This window comes from Quercus lobata, chromosome 2 (genome assembly GCF_001633185.2).
Source record: "Quercus lobata isolate SW786 chromosome 2, ValleyOak3.0 Primary Assembly, whole genome shotgun sequence".
In the NCBI taxonomy this organism is placed as follows: domain Eukaryota; kingdom Viridiplantae; phylum Streptophyta; class Magnoliopsida; order Fagales; family Fagaceae; genus Quercus; species Quercus lobata.
In genome coordinates this window covers 71092349-71112424 of record NC_044905.1, presented here as the reverse complement: position 1 = coordinate 71112424, position 20076 = coordinate 71092349, and the positions used below count along the sequence as shown (strand labels likewise).

At 34.2% G+C, this 20076-nt stretch overlaps 1 long non-coding RNA gene across 1 annotated transcript; it reads right to left on the bottom strand.

The window, feature by feature from the left end:
- Positions 1-15078: 15078 nt before the first annotated feature.
- On the bottom strand, positions 15079-19258 carry LOC115978351. The gene is made up of 3 exons (XR_004088687.1): positions 18824-19258; positions 16365-16506; positions 15079-15246 (listed from the first exon to the last, which is right to left on the bottom strand). It is a non-coding gene; the product is annotated as an uncharacterized LOC115978351 (long non-coding RNA).
- Positions 19259-20076: the final 818 nt, after the last annotated feature.

The following is a 20076-nucleotide window of genomic DNA, read 5'->3' as shown; positions in this document are numbered from 1 at the left end:
AAAAATTATGCTTTCATTAGTTAGGAGGAATAGTACTCTCCACACCATATTAGTTTTAGATAGAAGGAAGGAAAGGAGGAGTAGAGTAGAATAATTCCAGCCAATTCTATACTCTATTTCCAGCCCACTTAACTTTAATTTACTCCTCTTTGCTGCCTATCCCTCCCTCTTCATCCAAACTTGTTAGTGCTTCGGGTTAACGAGAGTCTCGGGTTCTAACTCTAGGGAGCATATCTAATAATTAATATTTCTAACCCCTCTACAAAGAAAATTACAAACAGTCAGCCATCACGTGGCCGGTGATATCTTATCACCAAGCCCATCCTACTCACTCCACTTGGCTACTGCTATTTTGAACAGTCAGTTCTTTTTTTTTTTTTTTTTTCCTGAGTGTTTCTACTTTCGTTCCCAGATTCTCGATGGTGCAGTGGTGATAAGTGATTACCTTTTTTTTTCCTCTCATAACAGCTAAGACTAGCTATCCTGTTCTCGACACGTTTCACAGACGAAAATTCCAAAAACACGTCTTAGATCCTCTTACAACTACATTATGGTGGGAGTTTGTAAAACAAATGCTGCCGACGTATTGGATTTCCCTTTTTTTTCCATTGTGGACCGCAACTTACAAAAGATAGGGAGGAATATGTGTCGCACTTGTGAGTTTAGAATAATGCCAATAAATCCTATCAAGATCAAAAAAAGAGAATAATGCTAGAGTCTCGTACGTATTTCATAATCAGTTCTTATCCCCAACATAACATTTGCTACAACTCCATGCACAACTTACATAATATTTACTACAACTCCATGCACAACTTATTGAACTGGTCAACATACTTAACTAACTAATCATATATTATATGAGACTTCAACACTTAACTAACCACGTAACTCATAGTCACATTTAAATATTATAACAAATTTGTCCCTCGTGAACCTTAAACCAAGTCATCACTGGCACTTTGGTTTGCATCCTCTTGAATAGAGTTTTTTTTTTTTTTTTTTTTAACAATCCAAATGTCATGTCTTACAATCACCAATAGACCGTTCTTTACTCAATCATGGCTGGAGTGAATGTGGGAGTCTTCCTTGCACAACTATTGGAGTCACTAACATGTACCAAGTAAAAGGTTTTCTCGACCATGGGTGGAGCTGGCATGAAGTCTTCTTTATTCTATTTGATGGGATCCAATAATAAACACTTGCCTAATCATATCATCTACTCTGATATAACCATGGAGTAGTTGATGTAACATATAAGTATAAAATTGAAACTTAAACCAAAAAGTTTTGGCTTAATTATGTTATATTAATCACTTAATTGAAGTTTCTCTAATAATTATGCACTAATCACTGTACATTACGGTCAATATTTAGAGTTGGAAAAATTCCATGACCTTTGTATGTGTAAAGATCAAGTCATTGAAGATTTGATCAAGTTCTAAACAAGACACTGCCAGAAACATCTCAAGAAAATCAAGTCTCTCAGAGTTTGAATGTTGTTCAATCGACTCCTACGTTATCAAATTGCGACAGCCTTTTTGTCTGTTGCTCAATCAATCGAAAATTATGGTTGGCATGTTTTAAGTTTTAGAAAGTCTTTTTCTTTGGATTTCGTACCCCAGCTACTGCCAGTATAAAATGGACTACTTAGCATGACTTTCTAAGAGGCTTGAGAGGCTATAACTGTATCCTAGAGAGAGAATGATGTGGGAGATGCAAGAAAATTATTATTTAATATTATTTATGTTTGTAAGTCAATTGTATTTTTATGTTTTAAGTCCTAGTAGTTTATTAGGCTATTAGTAATTTAATTTGGGAAGTAAGGTTATTTTTGTAATAAGGCAATTAGTGTTTCCTAGCCAATTAGAATTAGGATTTAGCAATCCTTTATAAGCAACCTATTGTATTCCTTGAGGGGATAGTTGATATTTTGATGAATGAAAAAAAATGTTGTTTGGTCTTTCTTTGGTCTGGTGCTGACTCCAGGTCTACCCTAGGTGCTGACTCCTAGTAGTTTCTCCACTTAGTGCTGACTCCAGGCAAGGCCTAGGTGCTGACTCCTAGGTTATATCCTTTTATTTTATTGTTGTTTCAATTTTCTTCTGGTTGTCTTGCATCAATTTTGGAATCAGAGCAAATATCGATCTGTTTGAAGCATCATCGCAGTCAATCTAGAACCAAAAAAAAAAAAAAAAATTATTGAACCACCGTCACAACCCATTGGAAATCCCAATCACCATTGCTTCTTACCACCGCTAGAAGACCCCAAAAAAAAAAAAAAAAAAAAAAAATCCTACCAGCATTACCACCATGTCGCCACTATTGACAATTTGACACAAACATCCCAATCACTCCAAGACCCCAACCCCACGGCCACAGATCCTAAGCCCATTCACGAAACCAGTTGCAACCACGAAGATAGAGAAGTTCTATCATTGCTAACCCTATTTCATCAATTTTTGGTCTTCCTCGCACTGGAGATCCACCTCCATCGGTTCTCGCTTGCCGCCGTGACTACCATTATACGCATTCGCAAGCCCCAGTTGCAGCGACTCACTGCCAGCAGCTTCGATCCTCATCATCACCTCTGTTCCGCGCCGCCATGATTTCAGTTTTGCCCATTGTCACACCGCTCACAATCTCATCAGTCTCCATCGATTTGATCTCATAAGGTAACCCACTAGCCTTGTCTAAACCTATTCTTAAAAAAAAAAAGACCCAGCCCACGAAATCCAAACCTATCAACCAGCCCAGTCCCAACAACTATTTGAGAGAATAGTCTTAGAAGCCTATTCCAACAATCTGTCTAGAGAGCATCACAGCAACTCAGGTTCTTGTTCCAACTTCCAACTATTTGTTGAAGCACTATTTTAGAGAATCATGGTAATATTAGAAGCACCTTATTTTGATGGTTGTGAAACTTATCCACGAGATTTTGTCAATTGGATGAATGGGATGGAGCAATTCTTTGAGCAAGCAAATTTTGCAGATAACAAAAAGGTTCGGTATGCCAAGTTGAAGTTAAGAGGTAAAGCACAAAGGTTTTGGGAGAATCTTGAATATTTCCACTATATGCAGTATGAACCTATCATTACTGTGTAGGAAGATATGAAAGAAAAGTTTTGTGATGAGTATTTGTTACCATACTATCGAGCTAAGTATCTACCCCAATCTCAGTGTGGTACTTTTTAAGTTGAAGCAAATACGATGAATCCTCATCCTCATCCCATTTCATGTCCTCAGCACACTTTTGAACAATCTACTAAGGAATTAAATGAATTATCTGTAAAGCTCATGAAAAATGTTCAAGACAGGATTGCTCAGATGAAGCAAAAGAAGACTCAAATCGATTCAATTGGGAAACCAAGGATACTAGATCACAATGAACTTATTGCTGCCCTAATAAAAGACAACATTGATGATGATATCTTGGTCGTGGAGAATCCTCCAGCAACACCAAAGCCTAATGTTGACACAGGCGTACATGCCTCGACAAGTGTTGCTTTAACATGCGTGCAAGGAAATGAATCTATTGAAGAGCAGCAAGGTAAAGAGATGGTGCCTAAAGAGAGTATTATGTTAGAGGGTGCACATGATGTGAAAGTTGAAGTTGTTGAACGTGCTTCTGATCAACCCTCCACAGTCCTTGAAGATTTACATCTTGGTGAAGTCGAAGAGGTTAAAACCACAGTGCTTCCTATGGTTCATAAGGTTCAAGAAGAGATTATACTAATTCCACACATTGATTTTGTTATTCTAAATGAGTTTGATGTGGTGGAATTCAAGATTTTTCTTTTCCCTGTGCTCCCTAAGGCGATTTCAGACTTGAAGCAAGTGTTATTTGTCAGCATCCTAATCCTTCAATGCTTTAAAACTCGAGGTTGAGTTTTCTCCAACCAAAGGAGAATGATACGGGAAATGCAAGAAAATTATTATTTAATATTATTTATGTTTGCAAGTCAATTGTATTTTATGTTTTAGATCCTAGTAGTTTATTAGGCTATTAGTATTTTAATTTGGGAAGCAAGGTTATTTTTGTAATAAGGCAATTAGGATTTCCTAACCAATTAGAATTAAAGTTTAGCAATTCTTTATAAGCAATCTATTGTACTTCTTGAGGGGATAGTTGATATTTTGATAAATGAAAAAAATGGCCGCTTGGTCTTTCTTTGGTTTGGTGCTGACTCTAGGTCTACCCTAGGTGTTGACTCTTAGTGGTTTCCTCGTTTGGTGTTGACTCCAAGCAAGGCTTAGATGCTGACTCCTAAGTCATATCATTTTATTTTATTATTGTTTCAATTTTGTTCTGGTTGTTCTGCGCTTCAAAGAAACAACACATGCCTATTATGTTCATCCTCTGAGACCGAAATTGAGAGAAGATCTTATAGGGCAATTCATGCAATTGAGCTGTGAAGATTTAAACACATAGGTTCTAGTATTGCTGCAGTGAGGAAATCTCTCAAAAGTTCTATAGTAGTAAAATAATTTTACTGTACGGTGTCTAAGAGTCAATATGTTTCCCCTTCTAGTTTAAGAATTGAGATTATGCAATTTTTATTTAAGTTCAGTTCTATTGGATCTCGCCTTGGCTATTTTGTTAGTTCTTATGATTCGACTTGTTTCTTCATCAAGCAAAATGAGATGTCATTCTGCTAGTGATATATGTTAATGACACGCTTATGACTAGAAAGAATTTGCTTGATACCATGGAGCTTAAATAGTTTCTTAAGCAATAGTTCGAGATGAAAGATTTTGGCTCATTCAATTACTTTCTTTGTCTTGACATTTCCTCCTCTCCCTACAGCAAAATATGTCTTTGATCTCCTTTAATGTAGAGCCTAATACAGCTAACACACATCTAGAGCCTAATAACGGACTTAATACTCATGATGGATAAGATAACCACTTCAAGACACGCACTATACAAACAATTAGTTGGGAGTCTCATATATTTATATATATATATATATATATACATATATATATATATATATATATATATATCATTGTGTACACGTCCCAACATTTCATATGTTGCTCATTTAGTCATATTATCAATTAGTTTTTATGGCTTTAACTATTTCACTCTGATATTTTTATTAAAAAATTAATAGGTAACTGACCTTTAAAATACGGCATCCACTTCTTTCTCTAGTTGGGTGTGCTCTGCCATGTTTAGCTGTTCAATGTTTTGTGCTTCACGGTACCAGCTGAGTGAAAATAAATATGAATTAGCTTGTTCATTGAAGCACTTCTGCATGGTGACTCAAAGATGTCATGTTATTGAGAAAACTAGAATTTGTGCAGATAGGATGTTAATTCAGCTTATTCAGGTCGTATATTTCGAGAAAGTATCACATAAAAAGGGAAACTGATCTCCAAGAAGAACTTACAGTTATCCTTGTTACACGAGTTGTTTATTTTCTCTGGTCAATAATTGCCCACGTATACTCGAGCATGATATTTCTGCATGATAGACAAAAGGTGAATAAGGGAGAAATTTCATAAAAAATAATCTTCAAAACATAAAAGGTTTGGAACGGAAGGGGAAGGAGAAAGAGAAAGGGTTTATTTGGAGTTTCTCTCATAGTTTTTTCCATTAAAGGAAAAAAGGGTTTTTCTCATAAATTTCTGTATTCTTATTTGTGATTCATATCTTGGCTTGGTGATTTTGGTAATAATGTTTGTTGGAGATTGATTTAAATTATTAGTTGATTTTTTTAGTTCACACAAGACTAGATTGGGACCCAACAGCTTCACCACCATGCATGGGTTAACATCTCAACGCATTGTGTTTTAGAATTAGTAATTCAGGATTTCATTGGATTTAAATCAGAAATAGCAACTGGTCGCACAATGTCAAAGCAGAAGTTTCAATTTTGTTGGCTAGAAGTGGAGACCCAAATTTTAAAGATAATATGGATATTTTTCGATCTTCAGTTATAATAGAAAAATGAAGTTTAAGAATATTTTTATGAAATGGGTTAAACAAGTTATGAATCTAAATTATTAAAGTTTTTATTCTTTTGTTTTTGAATGAATTTTTTGTTAAATATTTTGTTTATTGGTTCTTGCTTAGCTCAATCTTGTTACTGTTTTTTGCTGTTATTTAGGCTAATTTTTATTTTTATTATTTAGCCTTTCATTTTTTTTATAGGGTTAATGATTATGTTTAGGGGCCAAGATGATTTTTGTGAGAAATACTAAGTACACAACATTTTCACAATAAATCATAGGTAACAAGTTGTTATTAATAAATAAAAAAATAATGTTAACGGTGAGTCTACCTTAAATACCAATAACAGCTGGCAAACTAGGATTTTTTATTTATTTATGGAAAATAATGTTAAAGGTGTTGTGGACGTGCAAGTAGCATTATACTAGTTTTGTTGAACCCACAGTCTTTGTGATTCTCTAGTTAGGGTGGTCAACAGTTTTTTTGTTAGGCAAACAAAACATACTAATAATTTATATAATTTATATTTTTGCAAGTTTTTTTTTTTTTTTTGGTCAACTCAGGGTGGTCTTGTGACTGCATGGTTGTAGCTTTTTTCTTAAATAAAAAAAAACCTTGAGCCACAGAGCAAAGGTGACTCAACAGGAAACTGAAGTTGAAATTGACCTTTATAAGGTCTAGCACAACACTCCTCCATTCCAAGATCTTATCCTCAAAAATTGTCTCCAAGAAAGGGTTCTCCATGTCAGTTAGCACGACACTCACCAGGAAACGAAAGAAAATCACACGAGACCAGCCAAAGATCCATAAATAGTTTTCTGGGAAACAGTTATACTCGCGTTATAGTTAAAACAAGCAAGAAATGGCTGCAAATCATCACTTGGGTCTTCAACGGAAGTAACTTTAATGGCTATGGTGTCACGCCAACTCCTTGCCCATCCTTGGAATGGGTGAACCTACAATGATATAGTAAGAAGGATAATGATCAAGAAAGAGGAAGAAGAAAGCAAATGGAAAGGAGCCTAAGGAATGATAGAATACCTGTATCACTTGAATCAACGTCCGTCAATGTAGAAACCCCAATGGTCTATGTATCTTGTGCTACTGCTTCCCCCATGATCATATCGGCTTTGTCCTCCTTATATCAAAAACAGTTGTGTCAAGATCGTCCAAACTCATGTCAACCTCATTGGCTTATCTTGGGGATGCAAGTATGTTTGCAAAAGGAATCTCAAGGGGAACTCTCTTAGAAACAAACCGTCTAGTAGCCATGCAAGTGAATCATAAAAAATTAAGAGTAGAGAAGCAAGTGTAGTCATCACAGTAGAAAAGGGAAAAACATCAAAGGTAAGACCCTCACTTGATGAGGATAGAGGCCCGTCACTGGATCCAAGTAGGGCATCCTCTAAGCTTAGGAATGCATTTATACCCTCAAAGTAGGATCAACAACTAATTATTTATTGGATTCACACCACTCCAAGGGAAAGATTTTACCATAAATTACCCAACCTCCCTCAGCTTTATGCCACTCTACAAAACCAAATTTCTAGCTATTAGCATAAGCCACCACGCTCTGATTAGACAAGAAACTATCATTTTTTCGAGGAAGGGGGAACACAAACCAGGTGGAGGGGTTTCACTCTTCTCTTTATCTTGAACAAACTCAACAAAATAAGTCATGACCTTCTTCAAATGTAAGTCCATATTACTTTTGCAGATATTTGACCTCTTGGAGCTAGGCATCATTACGAAGAAGCAAAGGGGCTTAAGAATGGGCCCATAGAAGGGAGGTGATCATGGTTGTCAAAATCTCAATCTGGATCCTACGATCCTACAATTTTACAATCCACTTGTTCAAAACGATCTGAATCTTTCAAGAATCTTTAGTAAAATTGTTGCAATCATTTAGGATCAGTAAGATCGTACAATCTTGATGATTCCAAACGATCGTAGCGATCCTAAGCCACCACGCTCTGATTAGACAAGAAACTATCATTTGTTCGAGGAAGGAGGAACACAAACTAGGTGGAGGGGTTTCACTCTTCTCTTTATCTTGAACAAACTCAACAAAATAAGTCATGACCTTCTTCAAATGTAAGTCCATATTACTTTTGCAGATATTTGACTTCTTGGAGCTAGGCATCATTACGAAGAAGCAAAGGAGCTTAAGAATGGGCCCATAGAAGGGAGGTGATCATGGTTGTTAAAATCTCAATTTGGATCTTACGATCCTACAATTTTACGATCTCACCTGTTCAAAACAATTTGAATCTTTCAAGAATCTTTAGTAGGATCGCTGCGATCATTCAGGATCGGTAAGATCGTACGATCTTGATGATTCCAAACGATCGTAGCGATCTTACTAAAGATTCTTGAAAGATCTAGATTGTTTCGAACAAATGGGATCGTACGATCCTGATGATTCCAAAAGATCCTGGTTTCTTGTAATCTTCTTTAACTTTACAGAAAGTTTAGTTAGACCTAAATGAAAAATAACATCCCAATAGGCCCAGTTTTGTCATTTTAAGGTTTATGAGGAAAAAAATTGAGATAGAAATTTTACAAAATTTAAACAAAACAAACCCACAACAATGATATCTACATGTTTACAAAAGCGAGATAAATACATATCAAGAAGTAGATTTTTTTTTGAAATAGATCTTTATTCTTCCTATCCATCAATGATTCATAGTTCATAATTAGAGAGACTGAATTGAAATGAAGGAGAAAATGAATAGTAGAAGAGGGAGATAAAGGAAAGTAAAGTAACATAGGAGAAAAAGGAGAATGAACGGTGGGGGTAGGTGGGAATGGGAATATGGGTGGAGAGTAGAGTGCCAAGTTTTGAGGTTTTTGGCATCTTTAAATGATACTTACAAATTAATGTAGTGATGTATGGTAATTACATCAAATGGATGTAAATTTTTGGTTTCATAAGAATGAATATATAATTTATGTGATTATTTGACATACCAATGTATTTTTTTTCCCCTCAAATAATGTAAGATCTTATGATTCACAATCTGAGCCTACGATCCACAATCCCACCTACCTTCCATGATCCTATGTAGGATCCCGGTTTTGACAACTTTGGAGGTGATCAACTTCATCCAAGTTAGCAGGAACATCTTGATCAAAACCAAACTATCTACCAACTCAACGAGGAGTCGGGGACAATAAGGCATAAATCAAAAAGAACTTGATTATAGAACTGGAAATCACCCCCAAAATTCGCAACTACAAGGCAAGTAAGGCTATTTTCATCACCTTGCTATAGATTGTAGGATTGACTAGCATAACTCAAAAATGGCACCAACACAGAATCACACACAAAACCATTTCCATATTCTCTAATGACACACCAATTCATATTGTTCTTCATATCAAACAACTCAACCAAGTCCAATTTCAGAGCTTTCAAATTTACCCAACTAAATATGATAGGAAAGTTGTCAGCAAAGCTACCACAAAACCCTTTAATTGCAACAGGATATTTAGCAAACTTATCCTGGGTACTACAAATATTCTTACACTTGTGCAAGTACTCATTGGAGTGTTCCCACATGGAAGCTAATAATGTGGTACAATGCAAAGAAAAAGTGACTAGATGGCAAGAATTTCCATTTATCTCATAATAAGGCAACTCATCCAACTAGGAATAAGATGGCCTAGAAACAGTTAAGCTAAAGGAAAGTTGGTACTCCTAGAGATTTTTATGGCTAAACAAAAAATAGGTTTCACTACATAATGTTCGTGCATGCAAAACACAAAATACAAATCCAGGAGACTGTGAAAGAAGCACGACGGATTGTGGGTTAGCTTTTTCTGAGAAAGTTTTGATCCAACTGGTCAATTTTGCATTCTTTCCACTGTAAGAATGAGCTCAAATGATAGTAATCTATTGTGAGCTTTAGTGGGTACAGTTATCCTGAAAAGCATCCATACCTACTAGGTGAAATGGGCAGGGTGTGACAAGTCATCTTCCTCTAGAAAGAGCTAATCCAAGCAAGACCCAATGGCTTTTATGATCTTATTTTCACGGTTCTGACCAATGTCAACATTGTCTTGTTGTATTGCCTAGCTAACTTAAGGAGCATCTTCTTCCCAAAAAAAAAAAAAAAAAAACCCTTAAGAAGGATCTCCCATATTAAGGTAAAATCATGAGGCATTTTTGTAACCTGTGTAGCATTGTGAGTTGCACCCTTTTGTGCCTTATGGATCCCACTATTGCGCAAGTGGGGTATGCAGTACACGATTTTCCTTGCTTCGAATTAAGCTTATTATCGACAATGAGCCCAGGAGTACACAGGCGCCTCTAAAAATAGAGGCACGAAAGAAGTCGCCATTTGGTTATGGGTCCAAGAACTATTTGATAACTCCATGTAGGTCTACATATTAGAAGAAGTCTAGAGTAAGGGTAAGATTGTGGGAAGAGATTAGGCACCTCATACCACCTAACCATAGCTTGCCTTCATTTGTTGTTATTGGTGGTCAAGTGAGGTCTACCTAACGGGCTTGTGTGAACACGCGCTTGCATCTAAGTCCTAGGGTTATCAACAGGATATGTGAATCAAGATAATTTAGAAAGATGGTGTGAATTATGTGAAATCAATCAAGCATGTGAAAGTCAATCAAGTATGTGAATAGTTAGACATGTGAGCAACCAAGCATGTAAGCATGTGAGTGTCCAAGCATATGAACAAGTGGACACCTAAGCAAGTGAGCATCCAAGTATGTGAACACGAGTATTCAAGCATGAGGGTATCAAACAAGCTATGAGATCCTTAATTGGAATTAATATTTAAGTCTTATGAAGTACAGACATTAATACTTAAGTCTTGAATGTCTTCCCTTATTAAACTTAATTAATTAACTCAAGTGTTCTTGCCTTGTTAAGAAGTGGTCTTGGATGCTTAATTAATCATTAATATTCTTTGAATTCAACCTCATTTGAATTCAAACCTCAAAGTCTTTTATGAAGTGTATGTTCCTTAATTATCCTCAAGAATGATTCTTTATTTGACTCTTAAGTTTGAATTCAAATGCGATTCAATTCAATCATTAAATTTTAATTAGATTTCCTTATGAAAAATGGTTCATCTTTGACTTAGTCATTTAAGTTTAATGGATTATAATCTTGAAACAAGGTTTACCTGTGTAAGAGGAGGCAAATTGTGAAGGTCGCATCAATTCTAAGTCCCAAATTTCATAGTTTTACAATCCTCAGGCTAAAATTGATAAGACTCTGAAAGTGGGGGCTAAGACTCTCTACAATGCAATCTGTTAGAGATATATTAGACATATTAGCCCAATGTAATAGGCCCAATCCCACTCTTACTTGAACTAGTAGTCTAGGGTTTAGTCTCCTATATATACTCATGTTATGGTTCATTGTAACATAGGTTATTGTACTACATTTTTACATAATAAAGATGTAGCCCTTAAGGGATTCCTCTGTAAATGTAGGATGACAAAGCTGAACCATGTAACCCTCGTGTTTTCGGTATTCCTATTTTGTGCTTCCCCTTCCGCATCCACTCTAGTATATACAACATGGTATAACACATTGCGTTGTTAATATATTTAACATGGTATTAAAGCTAAACTTCGTTCTTGGCATTAAACAACTATCTCTACAAAGCAAAGAAGTTTCCCATGTGCACAACATAGATCCACCACAGTGCCACTGCTTGCCCACAAATTTGGACTCCACGGTTTCACACAGCTCCCACAGAACCACCGTTGTTGTCTCGCCGCCATGTCTCTGATCTCTCAAGCATGTCGTGCCTCCCTTTTCAGATTTGTGCAAATCAAGCTTTTGACTGATGAAACCAACCACACAAACATGCTCCTTGGCCTCCCGTGAGCAAAACCTAAAATTCAGTAACCTATCACCCCCGCACATGCCACCATGCGCTTCCATAGTTTTCACCAAAATTCACACGTGCCACTTTAGATTCCTCTTGCTCAAATCACCTTACAGTCACACGCGCTGCCCTGTTGGCCTTGATGTCTGCCGATCTGCATGTGGAAGAAATTCGACGGTCATCCATTAAAGCACGTGCCTCCACACACCGGTAGATTTTTGGTCTCGCCTCCACATGCCAATAGACACCTCATGCGCCATACACACACCAGAAGACTCACTAACATCAAGACTGACGTCATCTTGCCATGTCATTAGACATGCAAGCATAGCCACGTCAGCCCTAATCCATGTCACTGACACGTCATCGTATGATGTCAGCGGCTCTGTAGCCCGATCCGTGACCTAACCCAGACCGTGTAGACCGTTGACCGTGTTGACTGTTGACTTATTGCATTGACCTTTTACCAAAAGTCAAAATTTTCAAAATGACCTATCTTATTCAGTTTTTCGCGTAGATTCTAATTTTAAACTTCGTTTCTTCATTTAAAACTCCAAAATCAGTCAATTGCACATTCTTCATCGTGGTTTCTTCAAACGCATTCTTTAATGCATCTCCAAGGAATCTTTTCATGCTTATTCAACCTCGAGCCTTCATTGAGCGTCCGCCTTGATTTTGAGGGAAGGTGTTAGAGATATATTAGACATATTAGCCCAATGTAATAGGCCCAAGCCCACTCCTACTTATACTAGTAGTCTAGGTTTAGTCGCTTATATATACTCATATTATGGTTCATTATAACACAGATTATTATATTACTTTCTTACATAATAAAGATGTAACCCTTAAGGGATCCCTCAATGAATGTAGGCTGACAAGGCTAAACCATATAACTCTCGTGTTCTCGATGTTCCTATTTTATGCTTCCTCTTCCGCATCCATTCTAGCATATACAATATGGTATAACACATCACGTTGCTAATATATTTAACACAATTTGTATTATTATTTGAGCAGTATAATAACAAATCCATCGTTAGAGCATCTCCAATAGATTAGCTAAATCTATATTTTGGAGAGTAAGCCCAAAAAACTAGCTCCAACCGATTCTCTATATGCAAAACTTTTCCATTTTTTTTTTTTTGAAGTTGCCACAGTCGTTCTCTTGATCTAGAGAACACTGTAACAACTCCAAATGAATTTTTCTACTTAAAAAATTCATACATCTCAATAAAATAAATAAATAAAACAATTCTTTCTCTCTCCTCTCACAGCTACAAACACAACAATCTTTCTCTCAAACATCTCTAAACTCAAGCATAATCTGATTATTAGAATACAAACTCAAAAACACAATTTTAAAATTAATCAAATCGTAACAATAAAAGCAAAAAAAAAAAAAAAAAAAAAAAAAAAAAGAAGAAGAAGAAGAAGAAAAAAGAAGACAGAAGACGGAAGCCATCTGACCCATCTAGGCTGCGTTGGGGACGAAGATGAGTGACAACACAGTGACCCATCTCTCTTGTTCTTTCTCTCTATACCTTTTTTCTTTCTTTTCTTGTCGCAGAGAGAGCTAGTGAATGTTCTGGAATCAAGTAAGAAAGAAAAAAGAAAAAGAAGCCATCTAACCCATCTAGACTGCATTGGGGACGAATATGAGCGACAACACAATGACCCATCTCTCTTGTTCTTTCTCTCTATACCTCTTTTCTTTTTTTTCTTGTCGTAGAGAGAGCTAGTGAATGTTCTGGAATCAAGTAAAAAAGAAAAAAGAAAAAGAGAGAGCTGGAGAAAGAAAGAGAGATTGAGAGCCGGATTCGTTGGAATGTTCTTGAATGAGGGAGAAAATGAAAATAAAAGAAGGGGGGGGGGGATAGAGATAGTACACTGGACATGTGTGTGGAGGAGAAAAACAAGAAAAAAGAAATGAAATGTATGGATGAAAATGAAATGAAAGAAAGGAAAAATAATATAAAGAATAAAAAATCTTAATTGAAAAATATTATGGACGTAATACTTCTCATTGAAAAATATAGTTGTTAAAAAAAGAATAAATAATGAAAGAAGAAATAATATTTAAATGAGATAGAGAAAATATAAAGAATCTGTTAGAAGATGTAATTGAAAAAGTAGGTAAGTAAAAGTTAAACGTCAATATTCACTGTCTAAACAATACAAAATTATGAAGAAGATGTTGGAGAAGCATTATTGTCTCTTTTCTTGTTGGTTCTTTTTGGATTTGCTAGCTGTTTGAGCTCAGGAACCAACTCTCCTCTTGGCCTTAAAAACCCAAGATCCAGCAGGCCCTGAATCTAACCACTGAACTTGGGCTTGACAAGTTACAAAAAAAGGGCCGCACATAGTGCCAAACTAGATTCAACTGTGGAAAAATTTTAGAAGCCCTAGAAATTTTTTTTTTTTTTTTTTTTTTTTTTTTTTTTTTTTTTTTTTATCAACCCTAGAAAAACATATTTAAGAAAGTGAGAGAGAGAGAACGTAAAAGACCAAAGTTTGAAAGGCTGTAAAACCTTATAGTGAACTAGTCTAATAAAAACATATTAACCCTTTGTTCTACTACAACGACTCATAAAACCTTAATGCAATCTTGTTAAAATGCTGTCTTAAATTATAGGACCCTAGCTGTTTGTAAAGTTTAGAAAACTATCAGAACGAATACAATTAAAACATGGTTAAAATTAGATGGCGCTGCTTATACACTTATTATGAGCCCATATAGAAAGTGTCCCAAAGGTTAGAATTGAGATAGATTTGACTGCAAACGAGTTCTGGCATGAGACAAAACACGTCTAGGTGGTGAAATTTTAGATCATTATTTCTACATCTTTGTAGTTTTACTTGAACTGTCATGATTAATTGAACTATTGAAGAAATAAGTAGCAATCTTTGGTTCAAACAACTATTACGAGTTTCTTGCAGTCAATAATAAAATTTGGTCTCTCACCTTTTTGGGGAACTTCAAGCAGGTGCACTTAATAGTTCTGCAAAAACCAAGTCCAAACCAGCTCCTTAGTATTCTTTGGTTTTAAACAAGGACTTACGATTTCAGCCAAAAAGCAAAAGACTTGTGAACTTTTTTGGCTTAAAGAAGAACTCCCATCTGTTTCAATAATCACATTGGGGTTCATAATTTTATGGAACTTCTATGCAGTGCAATTATAAGAATTTAGGAAAAAAACAAATCTCAAATAATATAGGTTTTTTTTTTTGGTTTTTTAAGTTCAATACAAGGACTTCGATTTGACCAAAGATAGCTAAAATAAAGGAAACAAAGATATTCCATTCTAATAGATAGGTGGTAGACAATTAATTAGGCAATTTATAGTTGATGATCACCTCCCATCATGCAATCCTTTTTGCAACATGACCAGGTTTAAGTGAATTTAATCAAATTCTAGAGACCTGCAACCCAGAAGAAAAGGTTACTACATTCATTATGCACCATAATAATTGCACGATTATGTAATAAAACCCAAAGCATTACTATAAAATGTGCTTCATTCTTTGGAAACAAGAACTAGATGACTGGAATCCATATTCATAAAATTATAGATGCCATTACTCTCTCTCTCTCTCTCTCTCTCTCTCTCTGCGCTAAAATGAAGATTTAATGCGGAAGATAAAATTTTGTTCATTATTATTGTGCAAGAAGTTCACGACTAAGATACCATCCAAATGGGAAAAGAAAAAAGAAAGTTTAAAAAAATAATAATAATAATTTGTCTAACAAATGATAAAAGGATTTGACAAATAGAAAAAGCTACTCTTTTGTATACTTTTTTTCCCTTAGTAAATAAAGAGTAATGTTAGTATGTTGCAATCACAAATTATTTTACAAACTATTGATGTGATAAAATCTTACTTGTTTTCATGTGGACTTATTACTACATCAATTTCTTTTTTACTTACCAATAACACTCACTGCATTAACAATTTGTAAAAATAAAAATAAAAAACTGTAAAATAATTTATAACTTTAGCATTTTTCTTAAATAATTTACACACCTTATAAGGGTTTTACCGACAATCTTATCCATCACCCCTTCTAATGTTGGGAGCAGGAATCATTAGACCCAAATACCATTAAATTTGTTGTTATCATATTTTTTAAATTCTCGGGTTTTCTAATACTATCAATTAATTATACTTGTGTGATTTAAAGTCTTTTAAGAGCTTGAATTAAGTTAAGGTAAATTATGAGATTTATAATTAAATAAAACTTATGTCCTCAAACATGATAAAATCAAGGGCTTTGCAAATATCACATTACATTGACGTGAGTAGTATTCTCACATGATAGTCTTTATCAATTTTGTCATCTCCTTAGTCCTTATGCTGATAAATTTTCATTTTCATGTGAGATTTGCTTTCGTGAAAGTTTTCATTCATATTATAATTTGGAATTATAAGAATTATTAATGATACATAAATTTTTAATCAATCATGTTATATTAACATATGTCACATTACAATCAATAGATGCATGACAGTCAACAGAAAAACAAGCCTGAAAGTATTACCGAATAAATAAGCATATTCCTGAAATTGACTCGTTATAGCTGAGATGAGCATATTCTTGAAATTGACTCATTTATAGAGATGAGCATATTCCTGAGATTGACCTATCTATTGATTGCACCATATTTCCTATGATATTTATTCCTGCAAAATGCACGTGTCAACACCTGGTAAGAGTAAGTGGGTTAACAAAAGTTTTCTTTAAGTAAAAGTCCTAGACAAGTCATCTCTAAAGTGTTGACACGTGTACATTTTGTAGGAGTTTGTGCAACTTAATTTACAGCAAATCTTTCTCTTTGATTTTATATAAATTGAGTCATTAAGTTTTTATTACTTATTAGTACACATTTGAAATTATTAAAGAATTTTTGTTTATAATTATTTGAAAAAATAAAAACAAAAAATTTTATGGACGGAGAAAGCCTTCATGTCCATCTGACCTATATCTTCACACTCCAAAACCCTAACATTATTTTGATGAAAGATAGGACAGTGCTTGCTGTCAAAATGGAGTGACCGACTTGACCGACGAGCATATTATTAGCTCCATCACCAGGCAGGGTTTAAGAGCATTATTCCTATCCGCAAATGTTAAAAAAGATAGGTAAAAAAATTACTTTATTTATTTTACTTACTATTTCAACAACTTATATTTTAGGCTAAATTACAAATTATACCCCTAAAATTTGAAGGTGATTGGATTTTACACCCTAAAGTTTTAAAATTTGGAATTTACCCCTTGAAGTTTGACGGTGTTTGGATTTTATACCCTCAAATTCTAAAACTTCAGAATGTAAAATCTAAACAACTCCAAACTTTAGAGAGTAAAATCTAAACACTCCTAAAATTTAAAGGGTAAAATTCAAATTCTAAAACGTTAGAATGTAAAATCTAAACACCCCTAAACTTTAGGGGTGTAATTTGCAATTTACCCTATATATATTTTATTAATAATAACAACAAAAAGCAATACTCATATTGCAAACCAAATGATCTAAATCCATTGCTACACAACCACCACTGTCATAAATTAAACCCAAACCCAAATTGCACTAAAAAAAAACAAAAAAACAAAAAAAAAAAAAAAAAACCACTGCAGACACCTAGATCATGAAGGCACCAGTGGCAACTTTAAGATTTTATTTTTTATTTTTTATAGTATTGTCATTAAAAACTTAAATTATACAAAATCGAATAAAAATATAATTTCATATATTGACAATGACAAAAAAATACGCAAATACATAAAATTTATAATTTCTTTCTACGAATTTTAATATTTTGAAATCATTGCATAATAGTCTCATTATCAATGCTGCAATCTACATTTCTTTCAAATTTCAGTTCAATAAAATATTTCTTGAGCTTTTTGTTTTTGTTTGAGAGGGCCTAATATATCATTAAGGGAACCAAAGTTTAATTTTGTTAGGCCTAAAAATATTATGGGTGATCACAATTTTTTTAAGGGTAGAAAAATCATTAAACTTTTAAAATTTATATATAATATTTTTTTTCTAGGTCAGGATGGTCTTGTGACCACCATGCCTTCAACATGGAGCACTACCGACGCTCAAATTGCCACATCCAGATCAACTTCCAATGACGTGGCAAATGGTGGTTGGTTCCTCTAACGGAAAGGGAGAGAAGTATTCCTGAGAATAGAGATAAAGAGAATGATATGTGTGATAATGAAATATGAGATTTTTTTTTTTTTTTTTTTTTCATGTGTTATAGTGATAATATACTTGTGTTGAATCTCAAGCTTAAAAGCTTGATATTGAGCTCAAATTTAGCTTGATTAATGAATCAAGGCGAGTTCAAACTTTTATAGTTTTTGACGAACTCACGCTCGATTATCATTTATAGGCTTGATTCGGGCTCAAGTCAAACTTGATCATTTTACATTCGTTATTGAACAAAGCTTAATCCCTCATTACTTGACAAAACTTGACTCCTAGAATGAGAACACTCTTAAGGGTTCAATAAACTTGGCTAAATTGGCTAGGTGTTTTTTTTTTTTTTTTTTTTTTTTTTTTTTGAGATAATTTGCGTGTTATTTATTCTTGAATTCATTTATGGTACGAGGGAAAAAAAATGTATAAGCACTCAAAAAAATAAACATGATTTAAATGAAATATATATATATATTGGGAAAATAGTTGTCCTTAATATTACTAAAAAAAAAGTTTTTGTTAATGGATGCCATAAAACATAGTTTAAAATACATTTAATATTTCATTAAATAATATTTATATATATTTTTTCAGAAAAATAAACAATTTTTATACAAATATATATAAAAAAAAATTAAAAAAAACATACACGCATTAACATCAAATTCATGCGTGGAACTTAAATTAAAAAAATTGTCTGTAACCCAATAATTATCAATAATAACAAGTGTATTATTTTATGTATTTTTTTTTTTTTTTTATGGAGTGAAAGTTCTAGAAAGGCCAACCTGTCGTAGAAGAGCTTGCCTGCCCTTGCCTATATGATGAGCTAGCTTTAATTCGCTTCGATCGAGAACGTCACTGCTTTTGCAAGCTACTTCAGTCTCGTCCTTGATTCACACTTCGATCAAGTTCACGAAACTCAGCATTCCTTTTCAATGAAGATCCAAACCCAGAGATTTTGACTTTGTGGCCTGAAAGCCAATTTGAGATTCTGTTTCTCGAATGACACAGTCACACAGTTCACTCATCTGCCTCCTATATTGCAATACCCCAAATGGGCTTTTGATTGACACCCTCGAGCACAGCCTCACTCGTTCACTCTCTCGACTCACTCCCAATTGTTTTTTCTTTTTCTTTTTTAACTTAGCACTACATAACTTTTTCCGTTCACCAATCACAGCAATGGGAAGAAGATATTTTGTTTTTGTTTGAGTTATGCCTTACTAGTGCTTAGGGACCATTGGAAGGACCACATGAACCTTTAATTCTGATGAGTTCTGTGTTTCCTCTTGTGGTGCGGGTGTGGTCATCAGTTGATAACCTTTCCTCATATGACAACCTAAAATTTGGCGTAATATATGCCTTTGGATGAATTTCCTTTTTACCAAAATATATATTTATATATATATATATATATATATATTCTTTTGGCAAAAGCCCACTTTTTTATTTTATTTTTATAAACAACTAGTTTGAGATACACGTGCTAGCCATTATAAAGATTAACAATTAAAATAAAATTTAGAATTCATTTATAACACAAATTAAAAATATAATCATTTGAGCGTTAAAGTGCTTAGAAATTGCACCATTAAATATTTCATTAATTTGATTATATAATAAAGAAAAAAAATTCTAAAATGAGGCATAATACATCACAAGCTTGAGGAAACTAAAATCAGTGAAAAATGGTGGTATATCATTTGGAATTATTTAAAGTAAAATTTTCCATTATATAATTGGAGTAAATTAATACTACAAAAGCTAATCCTAAGAAAGAAAAAATGTAGCAAGAAAACTGAAATGAGATGAAGCACCAAAAATGAAGTACATTTGTTTGCCATTGCTATTTTTCATAGTATATAATTCAACTTTGCACTTTGCACATCCCCTTTCAGGAGGTATTAAGATATATTAGCTGATAACTTTCGAACCAAAATACTAAAAATGTTATGAGGGGTGCTAGTATCAAGGTTAACTTCATGTGTCTGAAACTTAACTTTTGCCAACCTTGCACTAACAAGGTAACACTCAACTA